We start from the raw sequence: 24,128 nt of genomic DNA, 5'->3' as shown, positions 1-24,128 counted from the left end.
GAGAGAAGGAAGTAGGAGTAGCAGGAGAAAAGAGGAGGTTGATAAGAGAGGGCAGGCGCCAGTCAAGAAGAAGAAGAAGAGTAGGTCGAGAGCCTTGGGCCATGATAGTGTCATTCATGAACTTGATGACTCACGTAGACAGCAAAGTAGTAGTAATTCATTTTCTTTGGAAGGTCACATTGCTGGGTGCTTCTACTGACCAAACCCACAAACTTCTCCAGTCCTCTTGCATAACATTGGAGCTCCTATTGGAGTGCGTTGGCAACAAGAGGACAGTCACCAGCCAGCAGCACCAACACAGGGGAAAAGCCATTACTTAAGAGGAGTGCCTTTCATGAATCTTAACCTAACAAAAAGGTTTTACTGCAGTGTTTTACAAACAAGTTTAACAGTTCAGCTATCATTCTTTCTGCATTTGTCAATCAAACTTAGGAAAGCAGGTTTGCTCATTTTTCTGTTCATAGATGGTCAACATCTTCCAATTGCCACCTGTACAATCCTAGCAAAATGTTTACAATGATGATGTGTTTAAAGAAGCACTTAAATATTTGTCTTAAAGTACTAGTATGTTATGCTATTTTATATTGTTTGGCATCTGTAAATTCCACATCTGCCAAGGCTAGTGCCTCTGTCACCCAAAATAGCTAGTCAGAGTTGCAGCATTATCCCTTAATATGCAACCACTGTCGGGGGAACAATCATGGGTTTTGGCTGCATTGTGCCAAGAGTTGCACGCCCGATATGTCCCAATTGTGCTAGAAAATATTTGGGCCCTGGACCTTAATTTATTACAAACTAAGCACTAGTGGAAGCAGAGAGCCAGTCCTACCCCAAAGGTGAAAGGTGGCAGTTGGGAGGGCCTCAGCACCTGTGTCTTCTCTATGTGCATGTGTGACTGATGATGGTACCACTATGAATCCCCCCATCTATGTTACCAACAGCTGGCCGGTGTTTCTCTATTTATCCTAGGGAGCTACAGCTACCAACAGCCCCAGCAATGGACCGAAGAGAAAACTGACAGCAGGTGCCTCTCGAGGGGTAATAAAACACACACCTGGGGACTGGGGGTGGGTAACCGACCTGTAACTGTACCATAACGTTTTCACACAAAAAAGAAAACAGGTCTGAAATGTATTGATTGTCATTCAGTATTGTCGATGAGTACAGCCTACGTTGCCCTCCAACCATACTAACTATGCCCTCCTGCAGTGATTAGGCCCTAGGTTGCAGTGGTGTGCCACTTATCTAAGGTTAGGGGACAGAAAAATATGCTTGCCCTAACTATTTTGAGCAATGGGAAAACTGCTAGATTGTGCAAAGTTAAAAACACTGTGAAGGCGCTATGCACTGTGCCCCAGAGTGATGGAGATCATACGGGATAGGTACAATTGCTTTTAATTATCCTGTTTTGCAACCTCAAATTTAGTTTAAAAATAGTTACTAAACAAAAGGCTCAGTAATTAGAGAGCTGTGTACACCATGTGCTGCACACTAATATTCCTACAATGTGGTCTCCTTAATACTGGGACAACCACAGGAACCACAAACTGGGCTGACCGGTTTCAGTGTTGCGTAAAGGTGTAACCCCTTTCTTCAGGGTCACGATACCAAGATGGGCACGGCAAAAAAGGCTGGTTTGGAACTGGTAACTGCACCTCAATATGCAGTACCAGATCGTGCTTCAGCTGAGGCACGACCTGGTACAGCAGTAATATTGCTGTGGGACGAGAACAAATGGACTCTTGTAGATATAGTTTACTCTAAGGATGAGAAGACTTTGGGGTGGCATTATCATACATTTCACAAAAGTCCTTCCGCAGCTTTCCAATGCTACCATTCTCAAACCACACACTCTGTAAATGTTGATATGAGATCTTCAAAGTCCGATGGAACAGAGGCAGGATTAATTGGTGAGATCTATAAATAAATGCACTAACTGAAGCACAAAGTCAAATGTTGGACTCTTGAAAGAGCCACAATTGGCAACATCAAACAAGCATGACCTATTATAAAACCTGGAGACATCTGACATGACTTCATACAGCTCACTAGAAGGCGTTCCAAGACATATCGCCTCCTTGAGTCCAGCCATACCAACCAGATTGGTCAAGACCATTTTCCAAACAATGGACCTCTTCTGGTGTGATATTCCCAGCATTTCCTACCAACAAGGTACCTTTCCATTTAAACATATTCTCTGAACCACTAGCATAAGAAACTGCATGTTAGGCCTCTCATTTTGGGTAACAATAATTGAAAATCGCTTTGCTGCTGAATTCTCAAATGTTGTTTCAGAAAATAAACTCTGGATGGTATAGTTACTATCAGCTAGGCTTCAAGTCATTGTTAAGCCAGGTCCTTAGCAAAGCAATTCTAGGTGGATGCTTATAGTGGCACCAGTAGGTGTGAAAAGGCTCCAGAAGCAAGAGTCGGACACAGATGTGATTTAAAGTGGAATTTATTTATAAGAAAAGAAACCTACCTATCCCTTACTCTAAAGGGATTCCCCTACCTAATAAGCAATAATCTCGGGTCAGTATTGTCAGAATGTCCATTCAACTAATAAATCCATCCTCCGTCCAAACTCCTGATCTAGCCCTATTACTACTAACAGAAAATCACTAAATACTATTTAGGAGGATGACTCCCTTCTCCTAACTAACAAAAGGTTTTAACCTTGCAACATTAAACAATTAAAAATCTAATTTAGGCATCAGAAGAATGACTCCCTTCTCCTGACTCATTTCCATCAAGGATTTCCAAGGTTTTAGTTTCTCTGCTACTCTAGGGTCCAGTTTGCCAACCAGGAGTATGTCTGCCTTCTTCTGGTATAAATATTCCTTGGTAGAATCAACAAAAACTTTTCATCAGGCGTTGTAACTCCTGCCATAGTTCCCCCAATGGGTGTTGCACTTTCCACCTTTGCACCCTGTGCAATGGTCCAAAGGTCTTCTCTTTGGCTCTATAATGATTTACCAATGATTCCCAACTTTCAACATTATCTCTCTTGATGAGATTGGCATGAGGAAGTTTTCTTTTGACCCACACTGCAGTTCTTTTCTTCAATGGTTTCTTCACTGTTACTGTGACAAGGGAGACCACCCCCTCTGTCAAGATTAGACTTCTTTCCTGCAGTGGCTTTATCTCCAACACTGAGCCAAAGGAGATACCTTTCAATGCACAGATTACAGTCTCTTTCACCAATAGTGTAATGCAAAACTAGAAAGAAAATCCAGGACTTAGTGCGCAATTAGGTGAATGCGTGTTTATTACTAAATTGCCCCTTGATAACACGTGTTTCGGCCCTTCTGGGCCCTTTTCAAATCAGGGCTATCACGTTTTCTGTCTATCCACATAAATCTAATAATAGATATTTTTGCAATACAATACACAAAAGTAACATATTCATGTTCAAAGACAGCAAACCCAATGCCCGGCATACATAAATCCATGACTGACAGTAATTTAAAATAAATAACAAAAATGCACTTCAATATTTATCATGAGCAAACCAATGAGCAGTAATACACAAGAGACAGAAAAATAGGGTTTGGGATTGGGAAGGAATGCACAGAGTATGTGAAAAAAGAAACAATGCAATAGATAATCCAAACACAGGGGAGAAAGGATGGACAAATAAACAAGCAGAACACAAGAAAAAGAAAAACGGGAATTTCCCATTAGTCACAGTTCTGTAAATCTCATGTTATTGGTTGCCGCTATGTCGCAATGATTAATGGACTTACCCTCACCGGGAGTCATTTGTTAAATCGTGTCTTTGTTAGATTGTGCTTATCTGTGTATAATACCCTCAACATGAATCTAGTGCCATAATGATTTTAAAAAGTACCATTAGTCCCAGTGCCATAGTTACCGGGATTTACGTAGTCATTTCAAGCGATATAATTAGAAATTTCTAGTCCGTATTAATTTGATTTAAATATCCATATTTAGTAGCCCGTTGGTATTCATCTCTAATTAAAAGAATCCTCATGTCTAAACCTAGTGTAGCAAAGCATCTTTTCATCTACAGTACAAGAATACGAAAAGAAAATGAGCCGTGCATAGAAATTACTTTACGGTGTGCCGATCGTAATTTTTTTCTCTAGTTTGAAGAATCCTCATATCTAAACCTTATGTAGCAAAGAGTCTTTCCATGAGCGTACAAGAATACAAAACAAAATTTAAGCCGAGCTCGGAACTTACTTTACTGTGTGGCGGTCATACGCATTGGCTTGTTACTCGAGAATGGCCGGCGCCATTTTGGCGCTATTTGTTTTGAAGTTCCCAAGGCAACGCATCGCCATCTGCTGTTGCATGCAGTTGCTAGCAGGCGGGTTCCTAACAGTTACGATTGTATGGTAATAATTTTGCCAAGTGTTAACTCAGGTGAACATACATTTATGCATGTAACATGTAAGAAATGTAATATACAAAAACCCACTGTGTGTCATTTGTGCTCGGCTGTTACCTATTGGGCTGGTCGTCATGGCAACTGAAGTCTATGCACAGTTTTTAAAGGTATATTTACACTAATCATACCTTGATATCTGCAAAGTCGTACGAACAGTGATTTTTCTCAAAGTTAAATTGGGTATTTTTAAATGTTGTAGGATAAACAGAATTTTAGTACCCTCGGGTGAGATAAATACTCAATAACAGTGTGACCAATTGGATATTTCACATTGCAGTAGGATAGACGAAATATTACTACCCTCCAATGAAACTGAATACTCAATAACAGTGTGACATAGCTACCATACTCAGTGGTATGTTACTACCAATTCTTAATGACATGTGAGTGAAACCTTGCGCATGCTTAAGTGGTACAGTACATCAAAACGCCTTCTAAGGCTGAAATCAGTATGTTGCAACATGCATATCTGCCCTACAGGAACAATGCCATTTCAGTATCAAGGGTCAGGCCTAACACAGTTGTGTTGAAAAAACAAACCAGTCTAGCCTCCGCTTGGCGTAGGGCTTTCACTCTGTCTCCACCTCTTTTGTTCAGTGTAACATGCTGTATGCCAACAAATGTAATTTTGGTCTTATCATCCATCTGGTGATTTTTTTGCCAATGTGTAGATAGTGGTAGAGTCACATCCTGGCTTCTGATTTTTGTCAGATGTTCACGAATCCTAGTTCTTAGCTCCCTTTTGGTGCTGCCTATGTACAACTTTTTACAGGTGCAAATAATAACATAGACTACATTCTTTGTTCGTCAATTTATCATTTGTTTGATTTCAAACAATTTTCCGTTGGGACCTTCAAGTACTTTTGTCTTCTCACCCGCAAATTTGCACATTGTACAATAACCACATTTTCTGAAACCTGGTTCATTTTTCGTAAGCCAGGTGACCTGTTTCTCCTACTCCGGATCTGGTAACAGTGATGGACAAATGATTAATTTCAGAGTGTTTGCTTTTTTGAAAATGATAGTCGGTCTATCTGCAACAAATGTATGCAAATGTTCATCCAATTGGAGTAAGTGCCAATGCTTTTGTAAAGTTTTTCTGATTATTTGGTGATCCTTATTGAATTGGGTTATAAACATTCATTTTGTCGGATTTCCCTCTATTTTGATTTTTGGGGTTAGGGTATCCTTCTGTTGAAGATTCTTTGTTTTCAAGGCCTTTTGCAAGCACTTGTTCGGGTACCCTCTCTTTTTGAAGCAATTCCTTAAAAAGATGCACTCTTGTTGGATTTCTTTTATCATCTTTACAGTTGTGCCTTGCACGAATATATTCTCCAAGAGGGATATTATGTATTGTTGTGCGCTGATGACAGCTATTCGCATATAAGATGAAATTAACTTCTGTTGGTTTCTGAAAAGTCCATGTTTCCAAATGGTCATCCTGTACATGAATAGTAAGATCCAAAAAGTTAATTTGCTTAGCATTATGTTCTCTGGTAAATTCTATATCAAATTGGTTCTTGTTAAGTCTATTGGTAAATTCATGAAATAGAGTTTCAGGTCCTTCCCAAATTACAAAAATGTCATCTATGTACCTTATCCATAGTTTGAATCTGTCATTGAATGCTGGGTCTTGGTACACTGTGTATTCTTCTAGCATCCCCATGAAGATGTTGGCTAGTGCAGGAGCATATTTCGTCCCCATTGCCACTCCTTTGAGTTCTTGATATAGTGTCAAACTCAGCTGTTGACGGTGGTATGTCCGTTATATCGAAGTCCATCTGCCCCTCCTCCTCACCTGTCTCTTCTGAAGAGATTTCGCGTTGACGGGTCTTTCTTTTAGTTTTCTTCTTTTTTGTGAAGAGAAATGGTCTTCCGCAGTAGGAAATCACCCTGATTGCCTGTTAAACAGGGAAGCTGGGGACCCCTCTCCCGCAGAGACCACAAGAAGAGGAAAAAAAGCAACAGCTTAAAAAAAACCTCTTCAAGCAGATTTGTAGTAGGAGAACAACCGGTCGACAGGGTTTGTTCCGGTTCTGATGGCTGGTGGACCGGATGGTGCAACAAGGAGTTCCAGGAAGGTACGGGTCAAGAGGCGATGTGGCAGATGATTGATTTCTGAAGACGAGGAAGCCTTGGGGGTGTAGCAGTCGGACGAATCCTGGCAAGCGGGATGAAGAGATTGTGCCGTGAAGGTAGGCACCAGGTCGAGCACTGTGCAGCGCGGCCCGAGGAGCGGGAACACTGCAGGAAAAACAGAGGCCAAGGTGGAGAGAGAGCAGAGGGAAATGGGAGAGAGAGCAGGGAGAACCGAGAAGGAGAAAGAAGGCAAGAACCAGAGTCGGGTAAACCAGGGAAGAAAAGAAAGGAAAGAAAAGCAAGGACGAGCGGGGAAGGATAAGCGAGCAGCAAAATATTCAGAGAATGGGAAAGAGCAAAGGAACTCAACCCCAGAGAGGGAAGCAAGCGGCAGCAAGGCAGCAGCAAGTGGAACAGAGCACAGCAACAAACCAAAAGGCAAAGTTGTAACGCGCCCATCCGGAAGCGAAGGCGGGGCTAAATAGGGAAGCAAGGCAGAACAGAAAAGACTAGACCATTAACCAGGAAGGAAGAAAGCTGAAACGGAACACTCTAATGGCGTCGCCAGCGCCAAGCGTTCCGAAGACACCAGCGGAACCTGCGGGCTGGCAGCGGCGTGACATATAGGCTTTTGTTAAAAATTAACAAGTTAGATTCCAAAGTTAAGGGCATGATCAATAGAGGCCAATGCCCATTTGTGTTGGATTGACGTATATAATGCCTTGGCATCCAAGGTAGCCAGTATGAAAGAATCTTGCCAGACAAATGTTTGTAGCATGCGAATAAGACTGCAAGAGTCCTGTAGATAGGATTTTACTAGGCTTGCTCTTGGTTCTAGGATGCCATCCAGGTATTCTGATAAATTTTCTGACACCCAACCAAAGCCGCTCAAAATTGGGCGACCCTCAGTTACGCTATTGTAGTGTTTATGGATCTTAGGTAAAAAGTACATGGTTGGTGTTATCGGATTCTTGGTCAGAAAATGTGATCTTTCTTCATCCGGAACGAGGCCCTTTTTATGCCAGGAGAGTATTGATTCTTCAATGTGATTAAGAATTGTTTGACGTGCTAAAAAAATAAAGTTGTATGTAACATCCAGGTGTTAGTAGATGATTTGAGGCCATAAGTAAATAGTCTTCGCTGTCCATTATTACAATATTACCTCCTTTATCTGCCTCCTTAATGACTATTGAAGTGTCCTCAGATAAGGTCTTAAGAGCTTTTCTTTCCCCTTTTGTCAGATTGCCTTGTTCAAGGGGGAGCCGTCCTGTGTCGTGATTCTTACACTGAGGAAGATTGTATAGATCTTTCGTAACTGCTCTGTAGAAAGTGTCAATGATATTGTCGGTAGGTAATTGAGGAATGAATTTAGATTTAGTTTTCAATTATTTGGTGGTCAGGAGATCCGGTTTGATCCGAAGTTCATATAATATATTACGAATATCAAAATTCTCATCTTCAGTCAAAGATTGTGGTACAAAGGTGTCTTCTATGTCCTGTATAGTTAACTCACTAGGAGGCGTTGGTACCTCTTTGACTTGGTAATCCCCAGGTGCTTTGGTGGCGAAAAAATTCTTAAGTCTAAGTTTACGTATAAATTTAAACAGATCAATATGTATATCAATGTCCTGTAAACTTTTTGATGGTGCGAATGATAATCCTTTGTTCAATAGCTTTCTTTCATCCTCTGTGATTGGTCTTTTAGAGAGATTCAATACCAAGTCCTTACTTATTTGTTCTTGTTGATTTCCTTCGAACTGGACCTTGTCTGCCTTTTGTTTTCTACAGTGTTGTCTTGTCCTCCGCTCCTTGCATCCCCCTCCTTCCTCTCCTCCTTGGGGTGTGTTGGTGTCAGGTTTCCATTAGATGTCTCTTCGTCTGATCATAGATCGATCCCGCATAAGATTAAACATTCCAGAATCCACAGTAGAGCAAACACTTTTCACTCTAAAGCAGGACTCTCTTTAGCTCCTCGGAATCATGGTTCGTCTCTTTCCCCGCTCCCTTTCAGGAAACGCTATGGGTTGCCTTGGAGACACTGGCGCGCATTGCATTCATGTAGGTGTTCAGGCCAACGACACCGTGTTATGCGTGTGGTCAGCTGACTGGTATTTAAGCTCCGCCCCCGCGCACAGCGGTGCTTCTGAATTTGTAAATTTCCTAAGCTACGCATCTTGTTACCGTGTCTTCTGGCTCCTTGAATCCCGGGTTTTCTTTGTGACTTTCCTGCCTTGTTCTTGTCATTGCCTTCGTCTTACCTGCTCATTGCCAGACCCGGAACGGCCATGGACTGCATTCGCCTCATCCATCAAGTCTTATGCGCTCATTGTAAGACCCGGAATGGCCAAAGACTGCATTTGCCTCATTACTCAAGTCTTACCTGCTCATTGCTAGACCCGGAACGGCCACAGACTGCACTCGCCTAATCCCACAAGTCTTACTTGCTCATTGCTAGATCCGCAACGGCCTCAGACTGCATTCGCCTCATTCCTCACGTCTTACCTGATTATTGCCTACCTTAGAATGCCCACGGACTGCCTTGTTTCATTCCTCACGTCTTACCTGTTGCTAAGACCTAAGTCTCTTAGATTGCTCCAACTACATTCAGTGCTACGTCTTCATTCTCTTACTGCCCAAAGACTTTAAGGAACAGAAAGGACTTCCGCGCATCAGCACAAGGATCAAAGGACATTAGCGCAATGGCGCAAGGATCAAAGGAAATTAGCGCAACAGCGCAAGGATTAATAGACTCCTTAGGCGTGCTCGTGCCGGCGGGAATAGGAAACAAGACATTGTGTTTCCAGGACTACCACTTCCTTCCCAAAACTACATCTGCTGTTTCTACCCAGAACACTCACTTGGTAAGCACATACAGTTTGGTTCTTCCTTTTTCTTACTCTTCTGTCCTCCTGGTAACAGTTACCTTTCTCGTTTCAGGATACTCACCAATCTAGCTTGGAACTATTCAGTCCCATTCTGATTTTCTTGCTTGTGAGTATCAATTCTTCACCTTGTTTTGAGATTACATTGCCTTAAGCCAAATGTTAATACTTGGTTAATTTTTCTTGCAGCCAGCTGTCTGAGTACCAGGGTGTACCAATATTTTCGGGCAATACTCACCTCAATCTGTCCTTTTGTACTCTTGAGGGGTATATTGTCAGAAAGACTCAATTGCATCACAACATGTCAAGCCACCACTACTGGATTTTGTCCTTGGGCCCTAACAGTTGGGTATATTCCCTGCTGGTGGTAGTTGAAAACAGACTGTTTTCTGAGTTAGGTTTCTATTTCCCTTCTTATAACGTTTGATCTGGTTCATATATCCTTTATCTTGTTTATCCTGTGTAATTTCAACGTCTGCAGTATCTGGTTCAGAATCTGCTTCTGAGCTTGCAGATGAGCTATTGGGTGGAGAGTTTCTTGATGTTGATTTAGTATAGCTGTTGTATTTCGTTTGAAAAGTATACACTTTATCTTCTCTGTAATCACGGTCATCCCGATAGCTTTTTCTTAATTTTCTAATTTTGACTTCATCCTGATATATTTGCAGGATATCATACATTTTATCGTAATTCTTGTGTTTGGTTTCTTCACTGGATTTCATCTCACTGATTTCTTTCTTGATGGTCTCAATCCCTTCTATTGCTCGCTTATGGTCTCTTGTAGCATGCTCAATTAGTAAGTCCATCATCTTCATAGAGCTGTTACTGAGGTTATCCTCCCAGGCTTCAGCCAAATCATTATCTTCACTACTGTTGAATTTAGGGCAGATTAGAATTCTGAGACCACGTGGGACTTGATCATTTTTAACGTAATTTTCTAGGGAGACTTTCTCCCAATATTTGTCTATTTCCCTTCTAGACATCGTTTCCAACCAGATAAATTTGGTGCGAAGATCCTCCTGTCGTTTCCCTAAATTGGAAAATGCATATTTCATATCACCTTTTTTCGTGAATACATTTCTTGTTTCTTCTTCTCGTTTTTTTAGATATGCTGCCATTTTGGTGATGTACGTTGATTGTATGCCTGTTTGCCAAGCTGTAATGTCACAAACTTCTCATAAGAGCTAGGCTTATATGTACAGCTGGTCTAGTCGGCGACTCGTAATTCAGCTATTATAGTGAAGGTGTTCTTTAGCCTTGGAAAGTATAAATAAACCACGGGATGGGGATAGGCGATCCCTAATTCCACAAGTTCATATTCCAGTAAGGTTGCAGGTCACTGGATTGACGGTAAGCCAAGAGAACCCGTCATAAACAGGAATGCAAAACTAGAAAGAAAATCCAGGACTTTGCGCCCAATTAGGTGAATGCGTGTCTATTACTAAATTGCCCCTTGATAACACGTGTTTCGGCCCTTCTGGGCCTTTTTCAAATCAGGGCTATCACGTTTTCTGTATATCCACATACATGTAATAATGGTAATTTTTGCAATACAATACACAAAAAGCAACATATTCATGTTCAAAGACAGCAAACCCAATGCCCGGCATACATAAATCCATGATTGACAGTAATTTACAATAAATTACTAAAATGCACATAAATATTTATCCATATCCATGAGCAAACCAATGATCAGTAATACACAAGAGACAGAAAAATAGGGGTTGGCATTGGAAAGGAATGCACAGGGTATGTGAAAAAAGAAACAATGCAATAGATAAACCCAACACAGGGGAGAAAGGACGGACAAATAAACAAGCAGAACACAAGAAAAAGAAAAATGGGAATTTCCCATTAGTCACGGTTCTGTAAATCTCATGTTATTGGTTGCCGATATGTCTCAACAATTAATTGACTTACCCTCGCCGTGAGTCATTTGTTAACTTGTATCTTTGTTAGATTGCGCTTATCTGGGTATAATCCCCTCAACATGAATCTAGTGCCACAATGATTTTAAAAAGTACCATTAGTCCCAGTGCCATAGTTACCGGGATTTACGTAGTAATTTCAAGCAATATAATTAGAAATTTCTAGTCCGTTTTAATTTGATTAAAATATCCATATTTAGTAGCCCGTTGGTATTCATCTCTAATTAAAAGAATCCTCATGTCTAAAACTTGTGTAGCAAAGCATCTTTTCATCTACGGTACAAGAATACGAAAAAAAAATGAGCTGTGCATAGAAATGACTTTACTATGTGCCGATCGTAATTTTTTCTCTAGTTTGAAGAATCCTCATATCAAAACCTTATGTAGCAAAGAGTCTTTCCATGAGCGTACAAGAATACAAAACGAAATTTAAGCCGAGCTCGGAACTTACTTTACTGTGTGCTGGTCGTACACATTGGCTTGTTACTCGAGAATGGCCTTTGCCATTTTGGAACCATTTGTTTTGAAGTTCCCAAGGCAATGCATCGCCATCCGCCGTTGCGTTCGGTTGCTAGCAGGTGGGTTCCTAACAGTTACAATTGTATGGCAAAAATTTTGCCAAGTGTTAACTCAGGTGAACATACATTTATGCATATAACATGTAAGAAATGTAATATGCAAAAACCTCCTGTGTGTCATTTGTGCTCGGTTGTTACCTATTGGGCTGGTCGTCATGGTAACTGAAGTCTATGCACAGTTTTTAAAGGTATATTTACACTAATCATACCTTGATATCTGCAAAGTCGTCTGAACAGTGATTTTTCTCAAAGTTAAATTGGGTATTTTTCAATGTTGTAGGATAAACGGAATATTAGTACCCTCGGTGAGATAAATACCCAATAACAGTGTGATAAATTAGATAATTCACATTGCAGTAGGATAGGAGAAATATTACTACCCTCCAGTGAAACTGAATACTCAATAACAGTGTGACATAGCTACCATACTAAGTGTTGTGTTACTACCAATTCTTAATTACATGTGAGTGAAACCTTGAACATGCTTAAGTGGTACAGTACATCAAAACACCATCTAAGGCTGAAATCAGTATGTTGCAACATGCACATCTGCCCTACAGGAACAATGCCATTTCAGTATCAAGGTTCAGGACTAACACAGTTGTGTTGAAAAAACAAATCAGTCTAGCCTCCGCCTGTCGTAGGGCTTTCACTCTGTCTCCACCTCTTTTGTTCAGTGTAACATGCTGTACGCCAACAAATTCAATTTTGGTCTTATCATCCATCTGGTGATTCTTTTGCCAATGTGTAGATAGTGGTAGAGTCACATCATGGCTTCCGATTTTTGTCAGATGTTCATGAATCCTAGTTCTTAGCTCCCTTTTGGTGCTGCCTATGTACAACTTTTTACAGGTGCAAATAATAACATAGACTACATACTTTGTTCGACAATTTATCATGTGTTTAATTTTAAACAATTTTCCATTGGGACCCTCAAGTTCTTTTGTCTTGTCACCGGCAAATTTGCACATCGTACAATAACCACATTTTCTGAAACCTGATTCATTTTTCGGAAGCCAGGTGACCTGTTTCTCCTCTTCCGCGATTCCTCAAAAAGTTGCACTCTTGTTGGAATTTTTGATCATCTTTACAGTTGCGCCTTGCATGAATACATTCTCCAAGAGGGATATTATGTATTGTTGTGCGCTGATGACAGCTATTCGCATGTAAGATGGAATTAACTTTGGTTGGTTTCCGAAAAGTGCATGTTTCAAAATGGTCATCCTGTACATGAATAGTAAGATCCAAAAAGTTAATTTTCTTAGCATTATGTTCTCCGGTAAATTCTACATCAAATTGGTTCTTGTTAAGTCTATTGGTGAATTCATGAAATAGAGTTTCAGGTCCTTCACAAATTAGAAAATGTCATCTATGTACCTTATCCATAGTGTATGACCGGCAGACAGTAAAGTAAGTTCCGAGCTCGGCTTAAATTTTGTTTTGTATTCTTGTACGCTTATGGAAAGACTCTTTGCTACATAAGGTTTAGAAATGAGGATTCTTCAAACTAGAGAAAAAATTACGATCGACACACGGTAAAGTAATTTCTATGCTTGGCTCATTTTCTTTTCGTATTCTTGTACCGTAGATGAAAAGATGCTTTGCTACACAAGGTTTAAACATGAGGATTCTTTTAATTAGAGATGAATATCAACGGGCTACTAAATATGGATATTTAAATCAAATTAATACGGACTACAAATTTCTAATTATATCGCTTGAAATGACTACGTAAATCCCGGTAACTATGGCACTGGGACTAATGGTACTTTTAAAAATCATTATGGCACTAGATTCATGTTGAGGGGATTATACCCAGATAAGCGCAATCTAACAAAGACACGAGTTAACAAATGACTCCCGGCGAGGGTAATTCAATTAATCGTTGAGACATATCAGCAACCAATAACATGAGATTTACAGAACCGTGACTAATGGAAAATTCCCGATTTTCTTTTTCTTGTGTTCTGCTTGTTTATTTGTCCGTCCTTTCTCCCGTGTGTTTGGATTTATCTATTGCATTGTTTCTTTTTTCACATACCCCGTGCATTCCTTCCCAATGCCAACCCCTATTTTTCTGTTTCTTGTGTATTACTGCTCATTGGTTTTCTCATGGATCTGGATAAATATTTATGTGAATTTTTGTAATTTATTTTAAATTACTGTCAATCATGGATTTATGTATGCTGGGCATTGAGGTTGCTGTCTTTCAACATGAATATGCTGCTTTTTGTGTATTGTATTGCAAAACTATCCATTATTAGACAGAAAACGTGATAGCCCTGATTTGAAAAAGGCCCAGAAGGGCCGAAAAATGTGTTATCAAGGGGCAATTTAGTAATAAACACGCATTCACCTAATTGGGTGCAAAGTCCTGGATTTTCTTTCTAGTTTTGCATTACTGTTTATGACGGGTTCTCTTGGCTTACCGGCAATCCATTGACCTGCGCCCTTATTGGAATATGAACTTGTGGAATTAGGGATCGCCTATCCCCATCCCGTGGTTTATTTATACTTTCCAAGGCTAAAGAACACCTTCACTATAATAGCTGAATTACGAGTCGCCGACTAGACCAGCTGTACATATAAGCCTGGCTCTTATGTAAAGTTCACCAATATTGTTGTCTCTGTCACTGGGTCGAGGGAGATTACTCCAGATGCACATAATACAGTTTCTTTCACCAGTAGCCTTGTCTTTACCACTGGGCCGAGGGAGATAATTCTTGATGCACAGATTGCAGTTGCTTTAACCAGTAGCCTTCACTTTGCCACTGGGCTGGGGGAAATGACTCCCGATTGCACAGATTACAGTTTCTTTCACCAGTAGCCTTGTCTTTGCCACTAGGCCAAGGGAGATTACTCCTGATGCACAGTTCACAGTTTCTTTCACCAGTAGCCTTGTCTCTGTCATTGGGTCAAGGGAAACCTCCCTTGGCCCAATGATGCACAGGCGTCTCTTTCGACAGTAGCCTTATCTCTGCCACCGGGCCGAGGGAGATTTCTCCTGATGCAGAGATCACAGTTACTGTCACTCGCAGCCTTTGTTTCAGCCACCCCATATTTGCACTGGGTCTTCTGTACCTTGCTTTACCTTCTTCTGGGCTACGTCATATGTTATGATATGATATGATATGATATGATATGGCATTTGTAACGCGCCTATTCACAAGGGTTTCAAGTGTTTCAAGGCGCGACGAGGCAGGGAGGGGGGAACAGGGGAAGACAGACAACGATCCTACTAGGCCAGATGTCATTCAGATCTCGCAAGTGCAGGGGTAGGGGGAAGGGAGCAAGTGCAAGGGGAGGGGAGGGGGGAAGTGCAGTACAAGGTAAGTAGAATAAAATAAATAGGGCCAGCTGGTGGCAAGTGCAAGAGTGCAGACAAGTGCTGGGAACGGGGGCTGTAGGGATACAGAGACAGTCCCGCAGTGCAGGGGTTGCCAGGGAGGCAGTGCAAGTGGAGAGTGGCTGGGCCCAGGACCGAGGTCGGCGAGAGTGGCCCAGTTGCAGATTCGGTGCAGATTCAGCGAAGAATTAGCAGGGGAGAGAGAAAGCAGAAGCAAAGAGGAAGGTTTTGAGGTGCTTCCGGAACCGTAGATGGTTCTGCTCAAGTTTCAGGGAGGCAGGAAGGCTGTTCCAGAGGGAGGCCCCTGCCACGGAGACAGATCTACCCCCAGCTCGTTGCTTCGAGAAGCGGCTGACCCTGAGGGAGTTGGAGACGCATGAGCGAAGGGCTCGGGAAGGAAGATATTTAGAAAGAGAGAGTTGAAGGTATTTAGGCCCCAGGCCCCAGAAGGCCTTGTGGACAATGCAGAGGGTTTTGAACTTTATCCTCGCAGCCACTGGGAGCCAGTGTAGAGACTTCAGTCCTTGAGAGATACGGTCCCTGGGCTTGAGGCCAAGGACAAGTCTTGCAGTTCTGTTCACCGGTTCTTCCCAGGACTCAGGTCCGTGTTGGCAGCTGCTCTGGTTTCTCCATTCAGTTTTTGCTGCCCTGCTTTGACGTCATGATCCTCGTCTCTGCACGGTGTTGGCGTAGTTTTTGGACCAAACGGTCCACCTCATTGAGGTGACGGCACTGTTTTTCCTGGCTGGCGTGATAGTCGGGTCTACTCCTGCTACACCCCTGCAGGACCCTCTCAGCTTGGTGCCGGCGTCCTCCGTTCTGCTGTCTGTCCTCAGAATGCGTAACCCCCACCTGCGGTCTGCTCCACTCCAGCTTTTGTTCCCAGCTGGACTTCACACTTTGTTGAGTCCATTGTCTCTTTTTATACAATGTTGCCAGTTCCTCCCCTACGGATACCTTTATCACTTTCAAGGAATTGATCTACATGCCTCCTTGGGCTTCCTCGTCTCAGTACATTGAATTACACTATAACATGTTGGCACTATGAAGAGTGTTATAAGAGTATGGTGGGTAGCTTGGGCTTTCAGATGGAAGGGTATAAGGAAAAGGGAACCACAGAATTAACATCTCCATCCCCAAGAGGGGATTCCTCTGCTGTAATGTCCTCCTGCATGTTACCACCCCTAGGAGGATAATTGGTTAGCTGCCGCACCACGCTAGCCTTACACTAAAGGTCTTCCTCCCATGGAGAAGTGATGTCATTCAATGATTTGTCACATAGGAAATGAAAGAGGGTACAAGATGTGCCCATCAAATAGCAAATATGATCACATTGCAAGTGAGGGTAAGTGCTACGATGACACATGCCTCAAACTTTGGCCAGCACAGGTCATAGATGATGCTCTCCACATTATGAACAGTAATAAACTGCTGACCATAAGACAAGCCTCAGTGCCTTAAAGACCTTACAGTTTGGACGTCTTCTAATGACTACAAACCTTACCCAACTTACTCAAATCATAGAATCCAAATCCACTGCGTACCGATGCCTTAGCCGATCCTCCAAGGTTCCATCTTCTCCACCATGTCCTCACCTCTTTGGAACACTACTAGAAAGTATGAGCATAATGGTGCAAGTATGAGGTGGCTTCAATATGCCCAGCACAACCTGCCAAGCAAGCCACCTCTAGTATTCAAGTTACTTGGCAGAATAAATCTATATCTGGGGGAACAAGAACACAGTGCAGCACGGAGGATCTCTACTTGGAAACTCCTAACTTCCAAACACAATAAGCTCTAAGCCGATCCTTCTCGAGATGTGCCACAAGAATGTGGAACTCAGTCCTAGATTTGTGTTGGGCAACTCTGCTATTAAGCAGGCTGCCTCACTCAAGATGTATTATTTGTTGCCGTTGCACTGGGAGCGGGGAAACGACTGATCGCTGCAATTTGAGGCTCGGCAGAGACACTGAGCATAACCCGATGGTCTAACGACGTTACTAGGTGCGCATCCTTGGAACAACGTATTTACAAAGCGAGAGGTTGTCCACGTAAATTCCAGAAAATATGCGGGAAATGGATGGATGATCAATGAACCTCCCCTCCTCCCCTCTTCCTCCCCCCACCAGAAGAGACTCAGTGTTCCTTTGTAACGCCTTTCATTACTATATGCGAGAAACATCTCCTGACCCTGCTGCCACTTATTCACTCACTCATTTGTACGTTTACTTATGTATTTGGAGTAAAACTTAATAAAAATGTTTCATAAAAAAAAGATGTATTGTTAGTTTTATAGGTGTGAAGGAAAATATTTAATGAGCTTGCAGAATAGATATAACCCCTTCCACCAGCCGTTACGATTCTGTCACTTGAGTGTGAAGGAGGAGCCTTGACTGTCTAACTCTCCTACTACATACTAATGAAATATAATTTATAATGCATGAACCTACCATTATGGACTGCTGAGCAGGTAGCCATGCTTATCATTGGCTTACATCCTTGACTTGTATCCATTAAGAGCCTGTATACACCTATACTTCCATGCAGGAAGATTCAAACCAGGTTATTATTACTGTCCCATCACATCCTGCCACATTAGCACATTAGGATTGTAGCATAGCCAAGCAGGTTGTTTGGGTCGTAGGAATTACTTAATAGTACAAATCCACCTTTCGAGGAGCTTGTTGGCTGCTCTCTCTTCACCGTCGCACTGCCTCCTACCCTTCTGTCTCTTGACTTTTGTCTTCCATCTCCTCTCACGCGCCTTCCAAATTTCTCCCACCTTGTCTGACTCTGCTCCCACTCTGCACTTTACATCCACTCCTCTTTCTTGGCCACAACCAACCATTCATGGAAATGGAAATGGAACTAGGGTTGTGCCTGTCAGGCCCCGACTGCCATTTCCATGGCTGCCATTTTACATGTCATTTTTTGTATTTAGGGAAGAAAAAACATTGCACACTCTATGTAACGAGTTTTGTCCCTACAAAATATAGCCCTTAGCACCACAAATGTTATCGAAGGGGCTAATATGAAGGGTCCATTCAGGAGTGGGCCGTGCCAGAATAGTAATGGCTAGTCATCGTTGTTAAAGGCCCTAGTTACGCTCGGAACCACTTACTCATGCAGCAGTTTGTTACCACCAGTTGGGCTCGCGACTGAAGGAACTGTAGCCGAATTAGACCTCACTTGATGTTCTTCTAACGTTATCTGCCGAATCGATGTAATGCATTAAGGTAAGCAAAGCGAATACTGACATGAATAACTTTGATGTCACCACTGATAAGGGATTGATTTGTTCCACTGATACTAAAGGTATGCTGTGCAGCAATCTTCCAGGTAAGATGGCTCAGTGAGTTGAGCGCTCACCTCAGACATCTGTGTTGAGCCGATAGGACATGCCTTTGAAATCCATCCTTCCAACGTCGATTTGAATTGAATACCATAAAATATGATAGTGATAAAACCTCTCTTTGAAGCACATAGAAATTGGAGGAATCTATCATGAGCAACATAGGAATTGGGCCAGAACAGCTTTGGTGCAAGGCCCAGGAAACTCACATATCTCTTCTCAAACCGAGTATTACACACAGGTAAGCCGCGTTTCAGAAGACACGGCAGAAACAGCCAATGTGTCAAATCTTGGCCAATATCTGTCAAAACTTCAGGGATGTCATTTCACCAAAATGCCTGGGGTAGCGGAAGTGACATCACATGACCCTTGACCTCTGATGACATCACCCCCAAGTGACATCACAGGAAGCAATGGAACACAACCTTTCAACCCTTGACAAAACAGGAAGTGACATCACATAGTATGGTTTCTAAGTACGCTACGAAAAATATGGTTACGATATCACTGTAAAGTGAAATACATATCATACAAGAATGGATCACCATATGTATTGTTAATATCAGTGTGTATAGGCCCATATTACTAAATTACTGTGAATGCAAGCAGACGTCCTGGGCCAAATGATAATGATGTATTATTTATTAGCACTTACGCTTAAGTGCTTCATATAGAACAAATATACATACAATATCACCCAACCTGCATCGGTACTCATTTATCAACCTCAGCAGGATGAAAGGCTGTGTTGACCTTGTCGGGAGTCGAACCTGCAACCTACCGATCATATACACATTGCAGCAGCAGGTGCTCAACCCACTGAGCTATCTTACTGGCTATAGTTATCACAAAATGAGCCACTCGAGAAACAAAGAGCCACATGCTGCTGGCCACAGCCCAGGAGCCTCAATTTAAAAAGAAAAAAAGAAAAAAGTGTTTTTTTTTTTTATGGGTAGCAAGGGAGGCCTCATGGGTGGTAGCTGTGTCCTTTAAATGATGTCCCTGCAAAACGTGTATATATTTCTCGCAAATCACAGACTGTTTTTGTTAGGGTGAGTGCATGTTTTAAAATGTGTTTTATATACAGGGAGGAACTAATGAAAAGAGCAGAATCCAACGTCCATTACTCGCTCAAAAGAGTTTCTTGCTGAATCACTATCGCAGACATCTTTAAAAAAATGTATTGTGGCCATTCTTATGTTCCCAAAATGCTCTTTGCTTTTATGGAAATCACCAGGCTTGGGTTCCATGAAAATATTGTGTTGAGTGACCTGAGCAAAACCAAAAGCTGATGGCTGGAAGCTTTTGAATAAATCATAACCACTGTCACAGCTCTACGCAACCCTCCAGACCTTCCTATTTCAGCCTGCTAAGCCATTACAGAAGGTGAAAGGCCATATGCAAATTAGGCTTCGTCCACCCCAAAAGGGCCATTCCACCCCGAACTGCTAGGTCACATCCCTTTTGCACAATACCACAAGCATCTCCAGACATGTTTCGGCCTTGTTGGGTGTCATCAGTGACTTGTAGCTTGTGTTCTAGGCCCAGCAGCCTTGGGACCCACATCTGGACATGCCCGTCCCAATCGGGGCGACTAAAAGAAAATAAAAGCAAACATTTTCTTTAGCTTGATTAAACTCAGAGACCCACCACAGTCTGTATATCCTTTCAGTATTTGAAAAAATAACAGAAAAAATTGAAAACTCAGGTGTCTTGATTGGCTCTTCAGGTTTGCCAATTATGCCTCGCAGATCAGTGGCAGTGCAAAGCATCATAATGGGGAGGCCAAACAAGTGATTTAATTCCCTTTGAAATTCTTTAAAGGGCTGCAGAGAGGTTTATCATGTCATCTTAAGGAGGAGCTATTCGGTTTTAAGGTGCAAAATGGAAATTTGCTTGATGTGCAAATACCGAATTCTATGAGCTTCCATTACAGGCTTCAAAGCGCTACATTTTTTATTTGAATAAATGCAGAAAAGTACCAGTTGCAAAATAGGTTTCTTTTGCACAGCATATATACATGTGGATAAATACAGAAAACACGACTAAAAATACATACTGACTGAAATGTAGAAAAAATAAATACCATAAATCCTTGCGCCTTACTCTTAAACCACAAGACTTGATTTACCCGTCACAAAACCACAGAGTAAACACATGGCTGCATAAATACACCCCGTAGCAGCCAGGCTCTGGGCACGATCTCTTATTTATTTACGGGTGGGGGTGCACCCAGGTGGAGTGTGTGGACCCATCAACAGAGCCCTGTCGAACCTGATCCCCCGGGTTCTTCGTGCTGCGGTTCTACTCTCAGCTGACCTGGCGGGGCTTGGCATAATATCTGGTATTATTCGGCTTTGACGCAAAACATGCAAGCAATTAACATGTGGTGTAAAGCACCTGCATGCGCTATGTTAAGCAACACATGGACTGGATCATTCTAAACAAGTCATGGATTATGAGGAATAAAGGGTACGGTGTTCATATGTAAAATGCACCGTGCACGTCCCTGCATAGCAGAACCAAGGACGCAGAGCCTGCACGGACACATACCATGGCTGATGAGAAACATCAATCGAGCCACGAAACAAACAAACACATATCGACGATGGCCAGACAATATTGCATAGGAGAACTACAACAAACGTCCTCATCCTTCGCCATTATTCCTCTTCCTTTCGTTTTATTTCATTTTATGTGGCGGTTTGGTAGAGCAACAACGGGGGGCGGGGGGTGGCGTGTGAGGGGTTTGGGGGGCGACTACCGCATCAAAGTGAAATCATAAGACACAAATTACAGAAGAAAAGAGCAAATTGGCGGAGCTAATGTTTAGGAGGAGGTTACTACCCAGAAAAGGATGATTGGCTGGTAATAGGTGACGAAGTACCCAAAGGCTACACAGGGACGGGATTTAAGGGTCTCCCTTGCTACCCATAAACAAATATAGAATATATATATATATATTTTTAAATGTAGGCTGCTGGGCTGTGGCCAGCAGAATGTGGCTCTTTGTTTCTGGAGTGGCTGGTTTTCTGATAGCTATAGTCGGCAAGATAGCACAGTGGGTTGAGCTCTCGCTGCTGCAATGTGCATGCGATCTGCAGGTTCAGCTCCCGGCAAGGTCAACTCAGCTTTTCATCCTGCTGAGGTTGATAAATGAGTACCAACACAGGTTGGGTGATATTGTATGTATATTTGTTAAATACAAAGCGCTTAAGTGTAAGTGCTATATAATAACACATCGACCACCCCATTCTGTTGTCCCGCCTTGCCCAGATGGGTATATCTGGGCAAGTGCTGGCCTGGGTCACTTCGTTCCTGGCGGACCGCACTCAGACCCTTGCCATGCCCCCTTTTCTTTCTGCCCCGTGTCATCTCAGTTGTGGGCTGCCGCAGGGCTCCTCCTTGTCTCTGATTCTTTTTAATATTTACATCTGGACACTTGTGTGTCTCATCCGCTCCTACGGCATCAGATGCTACTCGTATGCCGACGATACCCAGATCCTGATCCGTTTAGATCTTGATCAGGCTGAGGTGTTGTCGTGCTTGAGGGAGTGCCTGGTGGCCGTGGGCGACTGGATGAACCACAACTGGCTAAAATTAAACGGAGAAAAGACTGAGGTTCTGGTGGTGGGCTGTCCTCCTGACCCTTCACTCTGGGTGTCTTCTTTCTGGCCCTCATCTCTTGGTCCCCTCCCGGCTCCAGCGGAGAAGATCAAAACCTGGGTGTAGTCCTGTCTGCATCTCTGTCTATGGACAACCAATTAGCAGGTGTCTGTCAATCTGGTCACTTTCAGCTGAAAGTGTTAAAAAGTGCTCCCCATGATCCCTGCCTCTCTTCGTCTGCCGGTGGTGGCTGCTATGAAGCATTGGGGCTATCCTGGCTGAACTATTGTAATTCTCTGTACTTGGCGCAGCCTAAGGGGTTCATCTGGCAGCTGCAGCATTTACAAAACCTAGAAGCTCGCGTGGCAACAGGCACGCCCGATGGGGCCCATATTTCACTGCTGCTCCGTTCCATTCATTGGCTTCCGGTCGCCCAACGCATCAGGTTTAAATCGTTATGCATCGTCCATCGGGCACTGCATGACCAGGGTGCGGAATTTCCCAGTGTAAAGTTTACCCATGCTGCCCTACACGCTCTCTGCGCTCTGCCTCTATTGATCGGGTCTGTGTGCCTTCCTTACGGTGTGTGCAGATTGGAGGCCGTGCTTGTTCCATAGCAGCAGTTCTGCTATGGAATGAGCTGCTGTTAGCTATAAAAAAAACGACCCAACCATCTGGTGTTTAGAAAGGCCGTAAAGAGCTACTTGTTTTAGCGGAGTGGTTTTTTGGTTATGGTTTGTGCCTTGCTCTCTAGCGCCATGATACCTCTGCGTGACTGTAGACATTTCCTTAACATAACATAACATAACATTATCATTTGGCCTTGGAGGTCTGCTTGCATTTACAGTAATTTCATAAATGGGCCTACACGCGCTGATATTGATGATACATATGTGATCCATTCTTGTATGAAATGTATATAACTTCACAGTGATATCGTAACCATATTTTTCATAGTGTTCTTAGAAACAGTGCTATGTGATGCCAGTTCCTGTTTCGTCAAGGGGTGAAAGGCCGTGTTCCATCACTTCCTGTGATGTCACTTCGGGGTGTGATCAAATGACATCACTTCCTGTGATGTCATCAGAGGCCAAGGGTCGTGTGATGTCACTTCTGCTACCCCAGGCATTTTGGGGAAATGATATCGCTGACGCTACAACTTCCAAGCTTTCTGGTGAAATAACATTTCAAAAAGAGACCCTTAAGCAGGTGGAACAGATTTTCCAAATTAAAAAAGGCACAATTTGCTAAAGTTAAACATAGAAAATGGACAACAAATTCAGAGCATAAAATATAACGGCATTAGGTAATAAAATTGCAGCAAAAGGCGTACCCCATTATACCATTTAAGGGGAGTGGGGTTGCTGGGGTCTCCCCCGCATCCTTTACATGATTGTGGCGGCAAAACCACAGCATTTTTGCTGCAATATTTTGTATACAGGGCCATTTTTGCCACGATTTTAAGACATGAAACCAATATAACACATCACATTAGCCAAGCCCACAGAATAATTACTATATCAGAGCATTGCATTCTAGGTTCGCGCCTAGAACACTTGTGTACAAGGACGTTATAAATTACTTATCATATCATATCATTGCTGATTTCAGAGATTTTTTGGGTCCCCATTCCTTTATTTTATTTATTGGGCATTTGTTATATTATACACATACGCTTATACATAGTCCCGGGAGGATAGCTCAGTGGCAACGTGCTCGCCTTGGAAGCAAGACGACACGAAGCAACACTGGTTCGATCCCCGGGTCCACACTTAGAAACCTCTGGGTATTTAAGCGTGTTATAAATATGTAACTAAGACATGCCCCCGGGCTGGGCTGGGCTGTGTGAGTGCTTTAAAAATGCAAATAAATAAATTATACAACAAATAGATCGCGTTTGAAAGCACCCATAGGGCAACAGGGAGGGAACATGGGATAGA

This window comes from Ambystoma mexicanum, chromosome 9 (genome assembly GCF_040938575.1).
Source record: "Ambystoma mexicanum isolate Mex_15411 chromosome 9, UKY_AmexF1_1, whole genome shotgun sequence".
NCBI classification, from domain to species: Eukaryota; Metazoa; Chordata; class Amphibia; order Caudata; family Ambystomatidae; genus Ambystoma; species Ambystoma mexicanum.
The sequence above is the reverse complement of the archived record's forward strand: the minus strand, read 5'-3'. Positions refer to the sequence as shown.